Below are 23,836 nucleotides of genomic sequence, written 5' to 3'. Positions count from 1 at the left end.
GAACCAGAAGCCGCCCTTCAAATGGGAAAAGCTAGAAGAAGAGTCCTTCCGCCAGCTGAAGATGGCCCTCACGGGGGATGAAATCTTGGCGTACCCGGACTATAGCCAGCCCTTCATCCTCTACACCGACGCCAGTAACATCGGGCTAGGAGCCGTACTGTCCCAGATTCAGCAGGGGAGAGAACGAGTAATCTCCTATGCCAGCCGAAAACTGCGACCCACCGAAAGGAACCCCGAAAATTACAGCTCATTTAAGCTAGAGTTCCTGGCCGTGGTATGGGCAGTCACCGAGCGCTTTAGGCATTACCTCGCTTCTTCCCGGTTCACCGTATACACGGATAACAACCCGTTGACACACCTGGACACGGCAAGACTCGGTGCCCTGGAGCAGAGGTGGATGGCCCGTCTGTCCAACTACGAGTTCACAATCAAATACCGGGCAGGACGCTCCAATACTAACGCGGACGCCCTGTCCAGGATGCCCAACCTGCCGGACGAAGGAGAAGATCCGGAGGGACTGGAAGAAGTTGAACTCCCTGCGTTCCACCGTCATGGGACTATCCAGTATTCCCACCGGGTAAGGGGTAAGCAGGCTGCTACGTTGAACCCCTTACCCCACTACAACTGGGCGGAAACGCAAGACAGCGACCCTGCCGTCCGACTGGTGAAGGAGATGCTGACTCGGCCGGAGGCTCGCCTTGAACCAGACGCTCCGGAGGAAGCCAAACAACTATGGGCGGAGAAGAGTCGACTATTCCTTTACAAGGGGAAGTTGTGCCGCAGAATGGTCAACTCCCGGACGCATGAACTACTCTGGCAAGTAGTGGTGCCCCGAAGAGACGCAGCCATGGTGATGGAGGCATACCACGACGGAGCTGGACACTTCGGGTGGAAAAAGCTGGAGTTCCTGCTGCGCGAGCGGTTCCACTGGGTAGGCATGAGGGGAACCATCGAGAAGTGGTGCAGAGACTGTGGCCCGTGCAATCTGAGAAGGAAGGACCGGGCCAGCCAGAAGACTCCCCTGCAGTCCATCGTCACCCGGCAACCGTTGGAACTGGTAGCCTTGGATCATGTAAAACTGACCCCAAGCAGAAGTGGCTACGTCTACGCGTTAACCATCGTGGATCATTACTCCCGGTTCTTGGTTGTCGTCCCCGTCAAGGACTTAACGGCTCAAACAGCAGCTAGGGCCTTCCAGCAGCACTTCTGCCGTCCACACGGGTACCCGGACCAAGTGCTGACGGACCAGGGACCTGCCTTTGAAGCGGAGGTCTTCCAGGAATTCTGCAATCTGTATGGCTGCCGGAAGATAAGGACGACACCCTACCATCCGCAAACTAATGGACTTTGTGAAAAAATGAACCAGGTGGTAATGGATCTTCTAAAAACATTGCCCCTGGAAGAACGCAGTCTGTGGCCTGAGAAGTTGCCCGATCTGGTGGACCTATACAACCACATCCCGGTAGGTTCCACCAACTGTACCCCGGCTTACCTAATGAGGGCGAGACCTGGTAAGTTACCTGTTGACCTGGAAATGGGAGTCCTGACACCTGAGGACACTTCACCAGAAACAGACTGGGACACAGAGAGGCAGCAGCAGTACCGGAGAGTACAGGAGAGCGTGGAGCGAAGTCTCTGTCAGGCTAGGGAAAGACAAGAGAAGACTTACAACCAGTATGCTCCCGCTGTTCCCCTGGTACCCGGAGAGCAGGTCTTGAAGAGGAAAAGACGGCTCCACAAGTTGGATGACCAGTGGGAGAAGGACCCGTACACCGTACTGCCCTCAAGCCACGAGAACCCGAAGGTCTGTACCATCAGTAAAGACGGAGGGGAAACCACAGCCATTGTATCCCGGGACCACCTGAAGAAGTGTCCCGAACAACTGAGGAACCCTGAAGAGGAACAAGAAGACCATCGACCCGTGGGAGAAAGGGAAGATATGGTTAGTACCGTGCTCGGGGACTTCCCTCGGTCTTGGACTCAAGTCAATGGTGCAGTTGTGGTACCCGTACTCACCTTCCTCCAACCATCATCCCAAGAACCTACGGAGCAACGGGTAGAGCTGGAAGAACAGCCGGTCCAGGAGGCAGAAGACTCCACACAAGTAGAACAGGAGAATCAACCCTCTGCTTATAGTGAGCCTGCCGTACCCCTAGTGAGACAAAGAGCCGGTAGACAGCTGCCCAGTTTACCCTTGACAGCTCCTATACCCTGTAGTTCAGGGCCAGACAGTCAGCTCCGTAGGTCCACTAGGGCCACTAGAGGCCAGTTACCCGCACGTTGGAGGATCTAAATGTTTAAGCTATTTTATAATGTTTACCTGTCTATAGTTGCTTGTGTGTAATTTTGTATTTTTAGTTGTTTTTAGGAATCCTTGGTGGATTTACCGGGAATCCTTGTATATAGTTGGAGCGTAACCCAGGATGGACTAAAGACTGTCAAGGACTCGGGGTAGAACAGACCCCTACCTGGTTACGTCTCCCTGTGTTGGTGAAATGGACACCTTGCTTTCTTCAGAGACTGCACCCGGTTGCGGACACGCCGTAACCATCTTTATGTGTTTTCTTATTGTATTATTAATGTTTTGCCTTGTTATGTTTTCTAAATGTGTTTAGTCCCGGAGTACTAAATTTTACTAGGGGGGAATGTGACACCCCAGGGGTCTGGTTGCCACAGTAACGTAATGTTATGTCTGAGAGCAGGTGGGAGGTCCTTTAGTCAGGGATCCTGTGCATGCCACACCTCCTGCCCAGTCTTGGGAGGGGAAGAACTTCCCCTATATAAACCTGGGGCTGAGGCAGGGTGAGTGAGTAGAAGAAGAGAAGAAGTAGAGACAGCATAGGAAGAAACAGCAGTTACAAGGAGTCAGGGGCTGGCAGCTGCAGAGTTCGCCCTGACTAAGAAGACTTTTTACCGGACCCGGAGTCCGAGGCTGTGGGGACTAATTCCTGCCCAGCAGCAGAATCCGTCAGGCAGGGGATTTCAGGTCCTCTGGCCCAGAAGCCCGAAGGCACGGTCACACGCGTGGGACCAGCACCGCCATCGTGGAGCGGAAGCCATTAGAAGGCCCCGAGTCACCGGCCATACGGGTGAGCACCACACGGTACACTCAGGGACGTGGGCTACTTACATCAGCTCCTAGCAAGGTAGCCAGAAGAGTACAGTCAGTTTGGGAGGCCTACAACTACGCCTGGCCAGGGGAGATCCCATCTGCTCAAGGACTGACCAGGCCCCATCCGCTAGCAAGTACTCCGGGAGGGTCTTTTGTTGTTACCAGTAAAGACCCTGAACTACACCGTACCGTCTCTGAGTGGTTCCTGCTACCCCCATCATCCACGTCGGCTGCCCTGAGGCCATACCCCTCCCGTTGGGGGTTATACTATCACGCTGCACAATCCCACCATCGGCCTCAGCGGTCTGCCCTGCAGCAGCAGCCCCCTGGCTGCACTCAACGGGTGGCGTAGTCATCAACCATTTACTACTAATGGACTGCCGTCTAGTTTGACTCCCTGGGCACGGACCGGGTCACCGCCACGAGACTACAACCCTCCACAGATCCGGCTCCGGGTAAGCTCCCGCATGCGCAGCGCAGCGCGACACAGGCCCAGGGGCGCGTCAACTTTGGCGTAGTCGGCAGGATCTCGTGCCCGCAACCACCGGGTACTGCGTGCCTGAAAAGCAAAGACTGTTCAAACTTACCAGTGGTGAAGATTCCCGCTATCCGTGGAGGTTTCCCGCCATCCGGCGCCATCTTCTACCTTCTTCCCGCCATCAGCGAAGTTTTCCCGCCATCCGGCGCCATCTTCGACCTTCTTCCCGCCATCCGTGGAGTTTTCCCGCCATTGGACGCCATCTTGAGGACGCCGCACGGGAAGAAGAGGGGCGTGGACTCTGAAAGCGCGCGAGAACTGAAGCCCCGCCTCACGTCCGGACGTTGCGTAAGGTCCTGGAAGGAGCCCAGCAGACGCCGACGTCACCGGAGCGCGACGGAAGGTCCTCAACCCTGACGATCCACTGCGGAGCCGCGGCCTACGGAACAGGATCATCGCAAGGTAGGCCACGGTCCACTAGGGGGGAGGAAGATGTCGGATACGGAGGAGAGCTTCACTGCCTCAACCCCCGCCAGCGCCACCGCTGCTACAGTTATGCCCTTCACCATGCCCTATATCCCGGGAGCAGCTTGGCTACCCCAGTACTCAGGGGAGTCACATACCCTGCATGACTTTAGCGAAAAGCTGGATAGCCTCTTCCAGGTGTACCCCCTCACAGAAGAGCAAAAAGTGAGCATCCTGGTGGCCCAACTAACCGGGGCAGCCAAAAGGGAAGTAAAATCCTGGCCACCTGGGAGGAAGACTGTCGCAGGGATACTAACCCGGCTGAAGGACACCTTTGATACCCGCACCTCAGCCGAGATTAAGCTTAGATTCTACGGGTGCAAGCAGCAAGCGCATGAGAGTATAAGGGACTATGCACTAAACCTACAAGAGGCCCTGAGGGCCATAAAGCAGACCGACCCTGATGGGGTGGGAAACGAGGACAGGCTGTTGACTGAACAATTTATAGAGGGTTTATATTGCAATGCCCACCGAACCCAGTTGCGGGCAATGGCCTTACAAGATCCCCATCTGGACTTTGCACAGTTCAAGGACAGAGCCATCCGGGTGCTCCGAGAACCGGCACCGGGTGGCGTTGTGACCCACAGGCGCCCAGCTATCACTTACCACCAGGAGGCGGCGCCCTTGTCGGCAGGGCCTGTGGGAGCTGATGCGCAGGCTTTGGACAATGACCCGGCTCCAGACCTACGCCATCAGGTCCAAGAGCTAGCTAAGAGCGTTGCTGCGCTAACCCGAACTGTGCAGTCTTTACAGGTTTCCACCCCAGGGAAGATCCAGCTGGCATCCGGACCGGAGGACATCCCGTGGCGTCGACCAAGGAGGACCCCACCGGCCAGAGGAAGACCCAGTGACCGATACAGCGAGGACGGACGACCCATCTGCCGCCGCTGCAATCAACCCGGACATATGGAAAGGTACTGTTCTTTAAACGGGCACAACCTGGGGTAGAGGGCCAACCCCCAGGAAAAAGATCACCAGGCCCATCGAACTGGCGCGACAGATATGTGGGAGGACGTCCAGTCTTGCCTGTGGTACTGGATGGCATTCCCATGAGTGCCCTACTGGACACCGGGTCACAGGTCACCACCATCCCGTACGTGCTCTTCAAGCAGTACTGGAATGACTCGGATATTACCCGCTACCCCGACGACGACTTGAGTATCATCGCCAGCAATGGTCAGCCCGTGCCACAGATCGGATTTAAAGAGGTGACCATCAAAATTGGTAGAGTCGAACTGGCCGCACAGGGACTGATCATTGTAGATATCGATAAACATGAGAGTCACCCAAAAATAACTCTAGGAACTAATGTAATTGAAAATTGTCTTGCAGAGGTGATTTTCCTTTTACAGCAGGTTGCCAAGAATGACAGCTTCGGCGAGCAGCGGGTGCTCCAGAAAGAGATCCGGGCACTGATGCAACGGCAACAAGTGGAACTCTCCGGCGGTGAGATTGGTAGCGTAAGAATGTGTGACCCTTTTCCTATTGCCATGCCCCCAAAAAGTGAAATGATGATTTGGTGCCGGGCAGCTATTGGTCTGAGAGGTAGAGATTACCAGGCAATGGTAGAACCAGTTTACTCAGACAGTAGGCCCACCATTTTGACAGCACGGGGGGTGGTCAATGTACGCCATGGGAGGGTGCCCATTCGCATAATAAATATCGGGGAGAGGGAAGTGTACCTGCCCCGGTATGCCACGCTAGCCAAATTATATACCACTAATCAAAGTTCTATACAATCTGTGGAACCCTTGCCTCCATCTCACCCGGAGGAAGGTAACGGCTCTAAGAAAGACATGGAGGACTGGTGTCAGCAACTACATCTGGGTACTGACTCCACTCCCTCACATCAGAAACAAGGAGTCTATCGGGTGGTTCAAGAGTATGAGAGAGTGTTTAGTAAACACCCGTTAGACTTCGGGCGAGTCAAGGGGGTAGAACACCGCATCCCCACGGGAGATCATCCTCCCATAAAAGAGAGGTATCGACCCGTACCCCCTGCACATTACCAACACGCCAAGGGGATGCTTAGAGACATGAAGGAGGCTGGGGTAATCCGGGATAGCTGTAGCCCCTGGGCAGCCCCACTAGTTTTAGTCAAAAAGAAAGACAACACCATGAGGATGTGTGTAGATTACCGGAAAATCAACCGTATCACACACAAGGATGCGTACCCCTTACCAAGGATAGAGGAGTCATTGGCTGCTTTAAGATCTGCTAACTTCTTCTCTACCTTGGATCTCACTAGCGGGTACTGGCAGGTTCCTGTAGCAGAGGCGGACCGGGAGAAGACCGCATTCACCACCCCGATGGGACTTAGCGAGTTCACCTGCATGCCGTTCGGACTCTGCAACGCCCCAGGAACCTTCCAACGATTAATGGAGTGCTGTCTGGGCCACAGAAACTTCGAGACGGTCCTGTTGTACCTGGACGATGTCATCGTATACTCCAAAACTTATGAGGACCACCTGAAACACCTGGCGGAGGTGTTCGAAGCTCTGGCGAGTTACGGCCTAAAGGTGAAACCCTCCAAGTGTCACCTCCTGAAACCAAAGGTGCAATACCTGGGACACGTGGTGAGCGCTGACGGAGTGGCTCCCGACCCCGATAAGATCACCGCAATTAAGGGATGGCCAAGCCCCTCCAGCGTAAAAGAAGTGCGGCAGTTCCTAGGGTTGGTAGGCTACTACCGAAGGTTTATTCCCGGTTTCACCAAAAAGGCAGCACCTATGCAGGACCTCCTGATAGGCCAGTCCCGGAAGGCCAAGAACCAGAAGCCGCCCTTCAAATGGGAAAAGCTAGAAGAAGAGTCCTTCCGCCAGCTGAAGATGGCCCTCACGGGGGATGAAATCTTGGCGTACCCGGACTATAGCCAGCCCTTCATCCTCTACACCGACGCCAGTAACATCGGGCTAGGAGCCGTACTGTCCCAGATTCAGCAGGGGAGAGAACGAGTAATCTCCTATGCCAGCCGAAAACTGCGACCCACCGAAAGGAACCCCGAAAATTACAGCTCATTTAAGCTAGAGTTCCTGGCCGTGGTATGGGCAGTCACCGAGCGCTTTAGGCATTACCTCGCTTCTTCCCGGTTCACCGTATACACGGATAACAACCCGTTGACACACCTGGACACGGCAAGACTCGGTGCCCTGGAGCAGAGGTGGATGGCCCGTCTGTCCAACTACGAGTTCACAATCAAATACCGGGCAGGACGCTCCAATACTAACGCGGACGCCCTGTCCAGGATGCCCAACCTGCCGGACGAAGGAGAAGATCCGGAGGGACTGGAAGAAGTTGAACTCCCTGCGTTCCACCGTCATGGGACTATCCAGTATTCCCACCGGGTAAGGGGTAAGCAGGCTGCTACGTTGAACCCCTTACCCCACTACAACTGGGCGGAAACGCAAGACAGCGACCCTGCCGTCCGACTGGTGAAGGAGATGCTGACTCGGCCGGAGGCTCGCCTTGAACCAGACGCTCCGGAGGAAGCCAAACAACTATGGGCGGAGAAGAGTCGACTATTCCTTTACAAGGGGAAGTTGTGCCGCAGAATGGTCAACTCCCGGACGCATGAACTACTCTGGCAAGTAGTGGTGCCCCGAAGAGACGCAGCCATGGTGATGGAGGCATACCACGACGGAGCTGGACACTTCGGGTGGAAAAAGCTGGAGTTCCTGCTGCGCGAGCGGTTCCACTGGGTAGGCATGAGGGGAACCATCGAGAAGTGGTGCAGAGACTGTGGCCCGTGCAATCTGAGAAGGAAGGACCGGGCCAGCCAGAAGACTCCCCTGCAGTCCATCGTCACCCGGCAACCGTTGGAACTGGTAGCCTTGGATCATGTAAAACTGACCCCAAGCAGAAGTGGCTACGTCTACGCGTTAACCATCGTGGATCATTACTCCCGGTTCTTGGTTGTCGTCCCCGTCAAGGACTTAACGGCTCAAACAGCAGCTAGGGCCTTCCAGCAGCACTTCTGCCGTCCACACGGGTACCCGGACCAAGTGCTGACGGACCAGGGACCTGCCTTTGAAGCGGAGGTCTTCCAGGAATTCTGCAATCTGTATGGCTGCCGGAAGATAAGGACGACACCCTACCATCCGCAAACTAATGGACTTTGTGAAAAAATGAACCAGGTGGTAATGGATCTTCTAAAAACATTGCCCCTGGAAGAACGCAGTCTGTGGCCTGAGAAGTTGCCCGATCTGGTGGACCTATACAACCACATCCCGGTAGGTTCCACCAACTGTACCCCGGCTTACCTAATGAGGGCGAGACCTGGTAAGTTACCTGTTGACCTGGAAATGGGAGTCCTGACACCTGAGGACACTTCACCAGAAACAGACTGGGACACAGAGAGGCAGCAGCAGTACCGGAGAGTACAGGAGAGCGTGGAGCGAAGTCTCTGTCAGGCTAGGGAAAGACAAGAGAAGACTTACAACCAGTATGCTCCCGCTGTTCCCCTGGTACCCGGAGAGCAGGTCTTGAAGAGGAAAAGACGGCTCCACAAGTTGGATGACCAGTGGGAGAAGGACCCGTACACCGTACTGCCCTCAAGCCACGAGAACCCGAAGGTCTGTACCATCAGTAAAGACGGAGGGGAAACCACAGCCATTGTATCCCGGGACCACCTGAAGAAGTGTCCCGAACAACTGAGGAACCCTGAAGAGGAACAAGAAGACCATCGACCCGTGGGAGAAAGGGAAGATATGGTTAGTACCGTGCTCGGGGACTTCCCTCGGTCTTGGACTCAAGTCAATGGTGCAGTTGTGGTACCCGTACTCACCTTCCTCCAACCATCATCCCAAGAACCTACGGAGCAACGGGTAGAGCTGGAAGAACAGCCGGTCCAGGAGGCAGAAGACTCCACACAAGTAGAACAGGAGAATCAACCCTCTGCTTATAGTGAGCCTGCCGTACCCCTAGTGAGACAAAGAGCCGGTAGACAGCTGCCCAGTTTACCCTTGACAGCTCCTATACCCTGTAGTTCAGGGCCAGACAGTCAGCTCCGTAGGTCCACTAGGGCCACTAGAGGCCAGTTACCCGCACGTTGGAGGATCTAAATGTTTAAGCTATTTTATAATGTTTACCTGTCTATAGTTGCTTGTGTGTAATTTTGTATTTTTAGTTGTTTTTAGGAATCCTTGGTGGATTTACCGGGAATCCTTGTATATAGTTGGAGCGTAACCCAGGATGGACTAAAGACTGTCAAGGACTCGGGGTAGAACAGACCCCTACCTGGTTACGTCTCCCTGTGTTGGTGAAATGGACACCTTGCTTTCTTCAGAGACTGCACCCGGTTGCGGACACGCCGTAACCATCTTTATGTGTTTTCTTATTGTATTATTAATGTTTTGCCTTGTTATGTTTTCTAAATGTGTTTAGTCCCGGAGTACTAAATTTTACTAGGGGGGAATGTGACACCCCAGGGGTCTGGTTGCCACAGTAACGTAATGTTATGTCTGAGAGCAGGTGGGAGGTCCTTTAGTCAGGGATCCTGTGCATGCCACACCTCCTGCCCAGTCTTGGGAGGGGAAGAACTTCCCCTATATAAACCTGGGGCTGAGGCAGGGTGAGTGAGTAGAAGAAGAGAAGAAGTAGAGACAGCATAGGAAGAAACAGCAGTTACAAGGAGTCAGGGGCTGGCAGCTGCAGAGTTCGCCCTGACTAAGAAGACTTTTTACCGGACCCGGAGTCCGAGGCTGTGGGGACTAATTCCTGCCCAGCAGCAGAATCCGTCAGGCAGGGGATTTCAGGTCCTCTGGCCCAGAAGCCCGAAGGCACGGTCACACGCGTGGGACCAGCACCGCCATCGTGGAGCGGAAGCCATTAGAAGGCCCCGAGTCACCGGCCATACGGGTGAGCACCACACGGTACACTCAGGGACGTGGGCTACTTACATCAGCTCCTAGCAAGGTAGCCAGAAGAGTACAGTCAGTTTGGGAGGCCTACAACTACGCCTGGCCAGGGGAGATCCCATCTGCTCAAGGACTGACCAGGCCCCATCCGCTAGCAAGTACTCCGGGAGGGTCTTTTGTTGTTACCAGTAAAGACCCTGAACTACACCGTACCGTCTCTGAGTGGTTCCTGCTACCCCCATCATCCACGTCGGCTGCCCTGAGGCCATACCCCTCCCGTTGGGGGTTATACTATCACGCTGCACAATCCCACCATCGGCCTCAGCGGTCTGCCCTGCAGCAGCAGCCCCCTGGCTGCACTCAACGGGTGGCGTAGTCATCAACCATTTACTACTAATGGACTGCCGTCTAGTTTGACTCCCTGGGCACGGACCGGGTCACCGCCACGAGACTACAACCCTCCACAGATCCGGCTCCGGGTAAGCTCCCGCATGCGCAGCGCAGCGCGACACAGGCCCAGGGGCGCGTCAACTTTGGCGTAGTCGGCAGGATCTCGTGCCCGCAACCACCGGGTACTGCGTGCCTGAAAAGCAAAGACTGTTCAAACTTACCAGTGGTGAAGATTCCCGCTATCCGTGGAGGTTTCCCGCCATCCGGCGCCATCTTCTACCTTCTTCCCGCCATCAGCGAAGTTTTCCCGCCATCCGGCGCCATCTTCGACCTTCTTCCCGCCATCCGTGGAGTTTTCCCGCCATTGGACGCCATCTTGAGGACGCCGCACGGGAAGAAGAGGGGCGTGGACTCTGAAAGCGCGCGAGAACTGAAGCCCCGCCTCACGTCCGGACGTTGCGTAAGGTCCTGGAAGGAGCCCAGCAGACGCCGACGTCACCGGAGCGCGACGGAAGGTCCTCAACCCTGACGATCCACTGCGGAGCCGCGGCCTACGGAACAGGATCATCGCAAGGTAGGCCACGGTCCACTAGGGGGGAGGAAGATGTCGGATACGGAGGAGAGCTTCACTGCCTCAACCCCCGCCAGCGCCACCGCTGCTACAGTTATGCCCTTCACCATGCCCTATATCCCGGGAGCAGCTTGGCTACCCCAGTACTCAGGGGAGTCACATACCCTGCATGACTTTAGCGAAAAGCTGGATAGCCTCTTCCAGGTGTACCCCCTCACAGAAGAGCAAAAAGTGAGCATCCTGGTGGCCCAACTAACCGGGGCAGCCAAAAGGGAAGTAAAATCCTGGCCACCTGGGAGGAAGACTGTCGCAGGGATACTAACCCGGCTGAAGGACACCTTTGATACCCGCACCTCAGCCGAGATTAAGCTTAGATTCTACGGGTGCAAGCAGCAAGCGCATGAGAGTATAAGGGACTATGCACTAAACCTACAAGAGGCCCTGAGGGCCATAAAGCAGACCGACCCTGATGGGGTGGGAAACGAGGACAGGCTGTTGACTGAACAATTTATAGAGGGTTTATATTGCAATGCCCACCGAACCCAGTTGCGGGCAATGGCCTTACAAGATCCCCATCTGGACTTTGCACAGTTCAAGGACAGAGCCATCCGGGTGCTCCGAGAACCGGCACCGGGTGGCGTTGTGACCCACAGGCGCCCAGCTATCACTTACCACCAGGAGGCGGCGCCCTTGTCGGCAGGGCCTGTGGGAGCTGATGCGCAGGCTTTGGACAATGACCCGGCTCCAGACCTACGCCATCAGGTCCAAGAGCTAGCTAAGAGCGTTGCTGCGCTAACCCGAACTGTGCAGTCTTTACAGGTTTCCACCCCAGGGAAGATCCAGCTGGCATCCGGACCGGAGGACATCCCGTGGCGTCGACCAAGGAGGACCCCACCGGCCAGAGGAAGACCCAGTGACCGATACAGCGAGGACGGACGACCCATCTGCCGCCGCTGCAATCAACCCGGACATATGGAAAGGTACTGTTCTTTAAACGGGCACAACCTGGGGTAGAGGGCCAACCCCCAGGAAAAAGATCACCAGGCCCATCGAACTGGCGCGACAGATATGTGGGAGGACGTCCAGTCTTGCCTGTGGTACTGGATGGCATTCCCATGAGTGCCCTACTGGACACCGGGTCACAGGTCACCACCATCCCGTACGTGCTCTTCAAGCAGTACTGGAATGACTCGGATATTACCCGCTACCCCGACGACGACTTGAGTATCATCGCCAGCAATGGTCAGCCCGTGCCACAGATCGGATTTAAAGAGGTGACCATCAAAATTGGTAGAGTCGAACTGGCCGCACAGGGACTGATCATTGTAGATATCGATAAACATGAGAGTCACCCAAAAATAACTCTAGGAACTAATGTAATTGAAAATTGTCTTGCAGAGGTGATTTTCCTTTTACAGCAGGTTGCCAAGAATGACAGCTTCGGCGAGCAGCGGGTGCTCCAGAAAGAGATCCGGGCACTGATGCAACGGCAACAAGTGGAACTCTCCGGCGGTGAGATTGGTAGCGTAAGAATGTGTGACCCTTTTCCTATTGCCATGCCCCCAAAAAGTGAAATGATGATTTGGTGCCGGGCAGCTATTGGTCTGAGAGGTAGAGATTACCAGGCAATGGTAGAACCAGTTTACTCAGACAGTAGGCCCACCATTTTGACAGCACGGGGGGTGGTCAATGTACGCCATGGGAGGGTGCCCATTCGCATAATAAATATCGGGGAGAGGGAAGTGTACCTGCCCCGGTATGCCACGCTAGCCAAATTATATACCACTAATCAAAGTTCTATACAATCTGTGGAACCCTTGCCTCCATCTCACCCGGAGGAAGGTAACGGCTCTAAGAAAGACATGGAGGACTGGTGTCAGCAACTACATCTGGGTACTGACTCCACTCCCTCACATCAGAAACAAGGAGTCTATCGGGTGGTTCAAGAGTATGAGAGAGTGTTTAGTAAACACCCGTTAGACTTCGGGCGAGTCAAGGGGGTAGAACACCGCATCCCCACGGGAGATCATCCTCCCATAAAAGAGAGGTATCGACCCGTACCCCCTGCACATTACCAACACGCCAAGGGGATGCTTAGAGACATGAAGGAGGCTGGGGTAATCCGGGATAGCTGTAGCCCCTGGGCAGCCCCACTAGTTTTAGTCAAAAAGAAAGACAACACCATGAGGATGTGTGTAGATTACCGGAAAATCAACCGTATCACACACAAGGATGCGTACCCCTTACCAAGGATAGAGGAGTCATTGGCTGCTTTAAGATCTGCTAACTTCTTCTCTACCTTGGATCTCACTAGCGGGTACTGGCAGGTTCCTGTAGCAGAGGCGGACCGGGAGAAGACCGCATTCACCACCCCGATGGGACTTAGCGAGTTCACCTGCATGCCGTTCGGACTCTGCAACGCCCCAGGAACCTTCCAACGATTAATGGAGTGCTGTCTGGGCCACAGAAACTTCGAGACGGTCCTGTTGTACCTGGACGATGTCATCGTATACTCCAAAACTTATGAGGACCACCTGAAACACCTGGCGGAGGTGTTCGAAGCTCTGGCGAGTTACGGCCTAAAGGTGAAACCCTCCAAGTGTCACCTCCTGAAACCAAAGGTGCAATACCTGGGACACGTGGTGAGCGCTGACGGAGTGGCTCCCGACCCCGATAAGATCACCGCAATTAAGGGATGGCCAAGCCCCTCCAGCGTAAAAGAAGTGCGGCAGTTCCTAGGGTTGGTAGGCTACTACCGAAGGTTTATTCCCGGTTTCACCAAAAAGGCAGCACCTATGCAGGACCTCCTGATAGGCCAGTCCCGGAAGGCCAAGAACCAGAAGCCGCCCTTCAAATGGGAAAAGCTAGAAGAAGAGTCCTTCCGCCAGCTGAAGATGGCCCTCACGGGGGATGAAATCTTGGCGTACCCGGACTATAGCCAGCCCTTCATCCTCTACACCGACGCCAGTAACATCGGGCTAGGAGCCGTACTGTCCCAGATTCAGCAGGGGAGAGAACGAGTAATCTCCTATGCCAGCCGAAAACTGCGACCCACCGAAAGGAACCCCGAAAATTACAGCTCATTTAAGCTAGAGTTCCTGGCCGTGGTATGGGCAGTCACCGAGCGCTTTAGGCATTACCTCGCTTCTTCCCGGTTCACCGTATACACGGATAACAACCCGTTGACACACCTGGACACGGCAAGACTCGGTGCCCTGGAGCAGAGGTGGATGGCCCGTCTGTCCAACTACGAGTTCACAATCAAATACCGGGCAGGACGCTCCAATACTAACGCGGACGCCCTGTCCAGGATGCCCAACCTGCCGGACGAAGGAGAAGATCCGGAGGGACTGGAAGAAGTTGAACTCCCTGCGTTCCACCGTCATGGGACTATCCAGTATTCCCACCGGGTAAGGGGTAAGCAGGCTGCTACGTTGAACCCCTTACCCCACTACAACTGGGCGGAAACGCAAGACAGCGACCCTGCCGTCCGACTGGTGAAGGAGATGCTGACTCGGCCGGAGGCTCGCCTTGAACCAGACGCTCCGGAGGAAGCCAAACAACTATGGGCGGAGAAGAGTCGACTATTCCTTTACAAGGGGAAGTTGTGCCGCAGAATGGTCAACTCCCGGACGCATGAACTACTCTGGCAAGTAGTGGTGCCCCGAAGAGACGCAGCCATGGTGATGGAGGCATACCACGACGGAGCTGGACACTTCGGGTGGAAAAAGCTGGAGTTCCTGCTGCGCGAGCGGTTCCACTGGGTAGGCATGAGGGGAACCATCGAGAAGTGGTGCAGAGACTGTGGCCCGTGCAATCTGAGAAGGAAGGACCGGGCCAGCCAGAAGACTCCCCTGCAGTCCATCGTCACCCGGCAACCGTTGGAACTGGTAGCCTTGGATCATGTAAAACTGACCCCAAGCAGAAGTGGCTACGTCTACGCGTTAACCATCGTGGATCATTACTCCCGGTTCTTGGTTGTCGTCCCCGTCAAGGACTTAACGGCTCAAACAGCAGCTAGGGCCTTCCAGCAGCACTTCTGCCGTCCACACGGGTACCCGGACCAAGTGCTGACGGACCAGGGACCTGCCTTTGAAGCGGAGGTCTTCCAGGAATTCTGCAATCTGTATGGCTGCCGGAAGATAAGGACGACACCCTACCATCCGCAAACTAATGGACTTTGTGAAAAAATGAACCAGGTGGTAATGGATCTTCTAAAAACATTGCCCCTGGAAGAACGCAGTCTGTGGCCTGAGAAGTTGCCCGATCTGGTGGACCTATACAACCACATCCCGGTAGGTTCCACCAACTGTACCCCGGCTTACCTAATGAGGGCGAGACCTGGTAAGTTACCTGTTGACCTGGAAATGGGAGTCCTGACACCTGAGGACACTTCACCAGAAACAGACTGGGACACAGAGAGGCAGCAGCAGTACCGGAGAGTACAGGAGAGCGTGGAGCGAAGTCTCTGTCAGGCTAGGGAAAGACAAGAGAAGACTTACAACCAGTATGCTCCCGCTGTTCCCCTGGTACCCGGAGAGCAGGTCTTGAAGAGGAAAAGACGGCTCCACAAGTTGGATGACCAGTGGGAGAAGGACCCGTACACCGTACTGCCCTCAAGCCACGAGAACCCGAAGGTCTGTACCATCAGTAAAGACGGAGGGGAAACCACAGCCATTGTATCCCGGGACCACCTGAAGAAGTGTCCCGAACAACTGAGGAACCCTGAAGAGGAACAAGAAGACCATCGACCCGTGGGAGAAAGGGAAGATATGGTTAGTACCGTGCTCGGGGACTTCCCTCGGTCTTGGACTCAAGTCAATGGTGCAGTTGTGGTACCCGTACTCACCTTCCTCCAACCATCATCCCAAGAACCTACGGAGCAACGGGTAGAGCTGGAAGAACAGCCGGTCCAGGAGGCAGAAGACTCCACACAAGTAGAACAGGAGAATCAACCCTCTGCTTATAGTGAGCCTGCCGTACCCCTAGTGAGACAAAGAGCCGGTAGACAGCTGCCCAGTTTACCCTTGACAGCTCCTATACCCTGTAGTTCAGGGCCAGACAGTCAGCTCCGTAGGTCCACTAGGGCCACTAGAGGCCAGTTACCCGCACGTTGGAGGATCTAAATGTTTAAGCTATTTTATAATGTTTACCTGTCTATAGTTGCTTGTGTGTAATTTTGTATTTTTAGTTGTTTTTAGGAATCCTTGGTGGATTTACCGGGAATCCTTGTATATAGTTGGAGCGTAACCCAGGATGGACTAAAGACTGTCAAGGACTCGGGGTAGAACAGACCCCTACCTGGTTACGTCTCCCTGTGTTGGTGAAATGGACACCTTGCTTTCTTCAGAGACTGCACCCGGTTGCGGACACGCCGTAACCATCTTTATGTGTTTTCTTATTGTATTATTAATGTTTTGCCTTGTTATGTTTTCTAAATGTGTTTAGTCCCGGAGTACTAAATTTTACTAGGGGGGAATGTGACACCCCAGGGGTCTGGTTGCCACAGTAACGTAATGTTATGTCTGAGAGCAGGTGGGAGGTCCTTTAGTCAGGGATCCTGTGCATGCCACACCTCCTGCCCAGTCTTGGGAGGGGAAGAACTTCCCCTATATAAACCTGGGGCTGAGGCAGGGTGAGTGAGTAGAAGAAGAGAAGAAGTAGAGACAGCATAGGAAGAAACAGCAGTTACAAGGAGTCAGGGGCTGGCAGCTGCAGAGTTCGCCCTGACTAAGAAGACTTTTTACCGGACCCGGAGTCCGAGGCTGTGGGGACTAATTCCTGCCCAGCAGCAGAATCCGTCAGGCAGGGGATTTCAGGTCCTCTGGCCCAGAAGCCCGAAGGCACGGTCACACGCGTGGGACCAGCACCGCCATCGTGGAGCGGAAGCCATTAGAAGGCCCCGAGTCACCGGCCATACGGGTGAGCACCACACGGTACACTCAGGGACGTGGGCTACTTACATCAGCTCCTAGCAAGGTAGCCAGAAGAGTACAGTCAGTTTGGGAGGCCTACAACTACGCCTGGCCAGGGGAGATCCCATCTGCTCAAGGACTGACCAGGCCCCATCCGCTAGCAAGTACTCCGGGAGGGTCTTTTGTTGTTACCAGTAAAGACCCTGAACTACACCGTACCGTCTCTGAGTGGTTCCTGCTACCCCCATCATCCACGTCGGCTGCCCTGAGGCCATACCCCTCCCGTTGGGGGTTATACTATCACGCTGCACAATCCCACCATCGGCCTCAGCGGTCTGCCCTGCAGCAGCAGCCCCCTGGCTGCACTCAACGGGTGGCGTAGTCATCAACCATTTACTACTAATGGACTGCCGTCTAGTTTGACTCCCTGGGCACGGACCGGGTCACCGCCACGAGACTACAACCCTCCACAGATCCGGCTCCGGGTAAGCTCCCGCATGCGCAGCGCAGCGCGACACAGGCCCAGGGGCGCGTCAGGAGCACTGTGGATGTCACTGTTATTATGGGGGCACTGTGGATGTCACTGTTATTATGGGGGCACTGTGGATATCACTGTTATTATGGGGGCACTGTGGATATCACTGTTATTATGGGAGCACTGTGGATGTCACTGTTATTATGGGAGCACTGTGGATGTCACTGTTATTATGGGGGCACTGTGGATGTCACTGTTATTATGGAGGCACTGTGGATATTACTGTTATTATGGGGGCACTGTGGATATCACTGTTATTATGGGAGCACTGTGGATGTCGCTGTTATTATGGGAGCACTGTGGATGTCACTGTTATTATGGGGGCACTGTGGATGTCACTGTTATTATGGGAGCACTGTGGATGTCACTGTTATTATGGGAGCACTGTGGATGTCACTGTTATTATGGAGGCACTGTGGATATTACTGTTATTATGGGGGCACTGTGGATATCACTGTTATTATGGGAGCACTGTGGATGTCATTGTTATTATGGGAGCACTGTGGATGTCACTGTTATTATGGGAGCACTGTGGATGTCACTGTTATTATGGGGGCACTGTGGATGTCACTGTTATTATGGGGGCACTGTGGATGTCGCTGTTATTATGGGAGCACTGTGGATGTCGCTGTTATTATGGGAGCACTGTGGATGTCACTGTTATTATGGAGGCACTGTGGATATTACTGTTATTATGGGGGCACTGTGGATATCACTGTTATTATGGGAGCACTGTGGATGTCATTGTTATTATGGGAGCACTGTGGATGTCACTGTTATTATGGGGGCACTGTGGATGTCACTGTTATTATGGGGGCACTGTGGATGTCACTGTTATTATGGGAGCACTGTGGATATCACTGTTATTATGGGAGCACTGTGGATGTCACTGTTATTATGGGAGCACTGTGGATGTCACTGTTATTATGGGAGCACTGTGGATGTCGCTGTTATTATGGGAGCACTGTGGATGTCGCTGTTATTATGGGAGCACTGTGGATGTCACTGTTATTATGGGGGCACTGTGGATGTCACTGTTATTATGGGAGCACTGTGGATATCACTGTTATTATGGGGCACTGTGGATATCACTGTTATTATGGGAGCACTGTGGATGTCACTGTTATTATGGGAGCACTGTGGATGTCGCTGTTATTATGGGAGTGTGGCACCCCAGGGGTCTGGTTTTCCACAGTAATGTAATGTTATGTCTGAGAGCAGGTGGGAGGTCCTTTGGTCAGGGATCCTGTGCATGCCACACCTCCTGCCCAGTCTTGGGAGGGGAAGAACTTCCCCTGTATAAACCCGGGGCTGAGGCAGGGTGAGTCAGACAAGGAGAGTGGAGACAAGAAGCAGCATAGGAAACAGCAGAGTTACAAGGAGTCAGGGGCTGGCAGCTGCAGAGTTCGCCCTGACTAAGAAGATTCTTTACCGGACCCGGAGTCCGAGGCTGTGGGGACTAACTCCTACCCAGCAGCAGAATCCGTCAGGCAGGGGATTTCAGGTCCTCTGGCCCAGAAGCCCGAAGGCACGGTCACACGCGTGGGACCAGCACCGCCATCGTGGAGCGGAAGCCATTAGAAGGCCCCGAGTCACCGGCCATACGGGTGAGCACCACACGGTACACTCAGGGACGTGGGCTACTTACATCAGCTTCTAGCAAGGTAGCCAGAAGAGTACAGTCAGTTTGGGAGGCCTACAACTACGCCTGGCCAGGGGAGATCCCATCTGCTCAAAGACTGACCAGGCCCCGTTTGCTAGCAAGTACTCCGGGAGGGTCTGTCGTTGTTACCAGTAAAGACCCTGAACTACACCGTACCGTCTCTGAGTGGTTCCTGCTACCTCCATCATCCACGTCGGCTGCCCTGAGGCCATACCCCTCCCGTTGGGGGTTATACTATCACGCTGCACAATCCTACCACCGGCCTCAGCGGTCTGCCCTGCAGCAGCAGCTCCCTGGCTGCACTCAACGGGTGGCGTAGTCCTCAACTATTTACTACTAATAGACTGCCGTCTAGTTTGACTCCCTGGGCACGGACCGGGTCACCGCCACGAGACTACAACCCTCCACTGATCCGGCTCCGGGTAGGCTCCCGCGTGCGCAACGCAGCGCGACACATTCCCAGGGGCGCGTCAACTTTGGCGTAGTCGGCAGGATCTCGTGCCCGCAACCACCGGGTACTGCGTGCCTGAAAAGCAAAGACTGTTCAAACTTACCAATGGTGAAGATTCCCGCTATCCGTGGAGGTTTCCCGCCATCCGGTGCCATCTTCTACCTTCTTCCCGCCATCGGTGAAGTTTCCCGCCATCCGGCGCCATCTTCGGCCTTCTTCCCGCCATCCGTGGAGTTTTCCCGCCGTTGGACGCCATCTTGGGGACGCCGCGCGGGAAGAAGAGGGGCGTGGACTCTGAAAGCGCGCGAGAACTGAAGCCCCGCCTCACGTCCGGACGTTGCGTAAGGTCCTGGAAGGAGCCCAGCAGACGCCGACGTCACAGGAGCGCGACGGAAGGTCCTCAACCCTGACGATCCACTGCGGAGCCGCGGCCTACGGAAGAGGATCATCGCAAGGTAGGCCACGGTCCACTAGGGGGGAGGAAGATGTCGGATACGGAGGAGAGCTTCACTGCCCCAACCCCCGCCAGCGCTACCGCTGCTGCAGTTATGCCCTTCACAATGCCCTATATCCCGGGAGCAGCTTGGCTACCCCAGTACTCAGGGGAGTCACATACCCTGCATGACTTTAGAGAAAAGCTGGATAGCCTCTTCCAGGTGTACCCCCTCACAGAAGAGCAAAAAGTGAGCATCCTGGTGGCCCAACTAACCGGGGCAGCCAAAAGGGAAGTAAAATCCTGGCCACCTGGGAGGAAGACTGTCGCAGGGATACTAACCCGGCTGAAGGACACCTTTGATACCCGCACCTCAGCCGAGATTAAGCTTAGATTCTACGGGTGCAAGCAGCGAGCGCATGAGAGTATAAGGGACTATGCACTAAACCTACAAGAGGCCCTGAGGGCCATAAAGCAGACCGACCCTGATGGGGTGGGAAACGAGGACAGGCTGTTGACTGAACAATTTATAGAGGGTTTATATTGCAATGCCCACCGAACCCAGTTGCGGGCAATGGCCTTACAGGATCCCCATCTGGACTTTGCACAGTTCAAGGACAGAGCCATCCGGGTGCTCCGAGAACCGGCACCAGGTGGCGTTGTGACCCACAGACGCCCCACTACCACTTACTACCAGGAGGCGGCGCCCTTGTCAGCAGGGCCTGTGGGAGCTGATGCGCAGGCTTTGGACAATGACCCGGCTCCAGACCTACACCATCAGGTCCAAGAGCTAGCTAAGAGCGTTGCTGCGCTAACCCGAACTGTGCAGTCTTTACAGGTTTCCACCCCAGGGAAGATCCAGCTGGCATCCGGACCGGAGGACATCCCGTGGCGTCGACCAAGGAGGACCCCACCGGCCAGAGGAAGACCCAGTGACCGATACAGCGAGGACGGACGACCCATCTGCCGCCGCTGCAATCAATCCGGACATATGGAAAGGTACTGTTCTTTAAACGGGCACAACCTGGGGTAGAGGGCCAACCCCCAGGAAAAAGATCACCAGGCCCATCGAACTGGCGCGACAGATATGTGGGAGGACGTCCAGTCTTGCCTGTGGTACTGGATGGCATTCCCATGAGTGCCCTACTGGATACCGGGTCACAGGTCACCACCATCCCGTACGTGCTCTTCAAGCAGTACTGGAATGACTCGGATATTACCCACTACCCTGACGACGACTTGAGTATCATCGCCAGCAATGGCCAGCCCGTGCCACAGATCGGATTTAAAGAGGTGGCCCTCAAAATCGGTAGAGTCGAACTGGCCGCACAGGGACTGATCATTGTAGATATTGATAAACATGAGAGTCACCCAAAAATAACTCTAGGAACTAACGTAATTGAAAATTGTCTTGCAGAGGTGATTTTCCTTTTACAGCAGGTTGCCAAGAACGCCAGCTCCGGCGAGCAGCGGGTGCTCCAGAAAGAGATCCGGGCACTGATGCAACGGCAACAAGTGGAACTCTCCGGCGGTGAGATTGGTAGCGTAAGAATGTGTGACCCTTTTCCTATTGCCATGCCCCCAAAAAGTGAAATGATGATTTGGTGCCGGGCAGCTATTGGTCTGAGAGGAAGAGATTACCAGGCAATGGTAGAACCAGTTTACTCAGACAGTAGGCCCACCATTTTGACAGCACGGGGGGTGGTCAATGTACGCCATGGGAGGGTGCCCATTCGCATAATAAATATCGGGGAGAGGGAAGTGTACCTGCCCCGGTATGCCACGCTAGCCAAATTATATACCACTAATCAAAATTCTATACAATCTCTGGAACCCTTGCCTCCATCTCACCCGGAGGAAGGTAACGGCTCTAAGAAAGACATGGAGGACTGGTGTCAGCAACTACATTTGGGTACTGATTCCACTCCCTCACATCAGAAACAAGGAGTCTATCGGGTGGTTCAAGAGTATGAGAGAGTGTTTAGTAAACACCCGTTAGACTTTGGGCGGGTCAAGGGGGTAGAACACCGCATCCCCACGGGAGATCATCCTCCCATAAAAGAGAGGTATCGACCCGTACCCCCTGCACACTACCAACACGCCAAGGGGATGCTTCGAGACATGAAGGAGGCTGGGGTAATCCGGGATAGCTGTAGCCCCTGGGCAGCCCCACTAGTTTTAGTCAAAAAGAAAGACAACACCATGAGGATGTGTGTAGATTACCGGAAAATCAACCGTATCACACACAAGGATGCGTACCCCTTACCAAGAATAGAGGAGTCATTGGCTGCTTTAAGATCTGCTAACTTCTTCTCTACCTTGGATCTCACTAGCGGGTACTGGCAGGTTCCTGTAGCAGAGGCGGACCGGGAGAAGACCGCATTCACCATGTGGCACCCCAGGGGTCTGGTTTTCCACAGTAATGTAATGTTATGTCTGAGAGCAGGTGGGAGGTCCTTTGGTCAGGGATCCTGTGCATGCCACACCTCCTGCCCAGTCTTGGGAGGGGAAGAACTTCCCCTGTATAAACCCGGGGCTGAGGCAGGGTGAGTCAGACAAGGAGAGTGGAGACAAGAAGCAGCATAGGAAACAGCAGAGTTACAAGGAGTCAGGGGCTGGCAGCTGCAGAGTTCGCCCTGACTAAGAAGATTCTTTACCGGACCCGGAGTCCGAGGCTGTGGGGACTAACTCCTACCCAGCAGCAGAATCCGTCAGGCAGGGGATTTCAGGTCCTCTGGCCCAGAAGCCCGAAGGCACGGTCACACGCGTGGGACCAGCACCGCCATCGTGGAGCGGAAGCCATTAGAAGGCCCCGAGTCACCGGCCATACGGGTGAGCACCACACGGTACACTCAGGGACGTGGGCTACTTACATCAGCTTCTAGCAAGGTAGCCAGAAGAGTACAGTCAGTTTGGGAGGCCTACAACTACGCCTGGCCAGGGGAGATCCCATCTGCTCAAAGACTGACCAGGCCCCGTTTGCTAGCAAGTACTCCGGGAGGGTCTATCGTTGTTACCAGTAAAGACCCTGAACTACACCGTACCGTCTCTGAGTGGTTCCTGCTACCCCCATCATCCACGTCGGCTGCCCTGAGGCCATACCCCTCCCGTTGGGGGTTATACTATCACGCTGCACAATCCTACCACCGGCCTCAGCGGTCTGCCCTGCAGCAGCAGCTCCCTGGCTGCACTCAACGGGTGGCGTAGTCCTCAACTATTTACTATTAATAGACTGCCGTCTAGTTTGACTCCCTGGGCACGGACCGGGTCACCGCCACGAGACTACAACCCTCCACTGATCCGGCTCCGGGTAGGCTCCCGCGTGCGCAACGCAGCGCGACACATTCCCAGGGGCGCGTCAACTTTGGCGTAGTCGGCAGGATCTCGTGCCCGCAACCACCGGGTACTGCGTGCCTGAAAAGCAAAGACTGTTCAAACTTACCAGTGGTGAAGATTCCCGCTATCCGTGGAGGTTTCCCGCCATCCGGCGCCATCTTCTACCTTCTTCCCGCCATCGGTGAAGTTTCCCGCCATCCGGCGCCATCTTCGGCCTTCTTCCCGCCATCCGTGGAGTTTTCCCGCCGTTGGACGCCATCTTGGGGACGCCGCGCGGGAAGAAGAGGGGCGTGGACTCTGAAAGCGCGCGAGAACTGAAGCCCCGCCTCACGTCCGGACGTTGCGTAAGGTCCTGGAAGGAGCCCAGCAGACGCCGACGTCACAGGAGCGCGATGGAAGGTCCTCAACCCTGACGATCCACTGCGGAGCCGCGGCCTACGGAAGAGGATCATCGCAAGGTAGGCCACGGTCCACTAGGGGGGAGGAAGATGTCGGATACGGAGGAGAGCTTCACTGCCCCAACCCCCGCCAGCGCTACCGCTGCTGCAGTTATGCCCTTCACAGGAGCACTG

Source organism: Phyllobates terribilis, unplaced genomic scaffold (genome assembly GCF_046119375.1).
Source record: "Phyllobates terribilis strain yellow unplaced genomic scaffold, ASM4611937v1 Scaffold_11__3_contigs__length_659146591, whole genome shotgun sequence".
Classification (NCBI taxonomy): Eukaryota; Metazoa; Chordata; class Amphibia; order Anura; family Dendrobatidae; genus Phyllobates; species Phyllobates terribilis.
The sequence above is the reverse complement of the archived record's forward strand: the minus strand, read 5'-3'. Positions refer to the sequence as shown.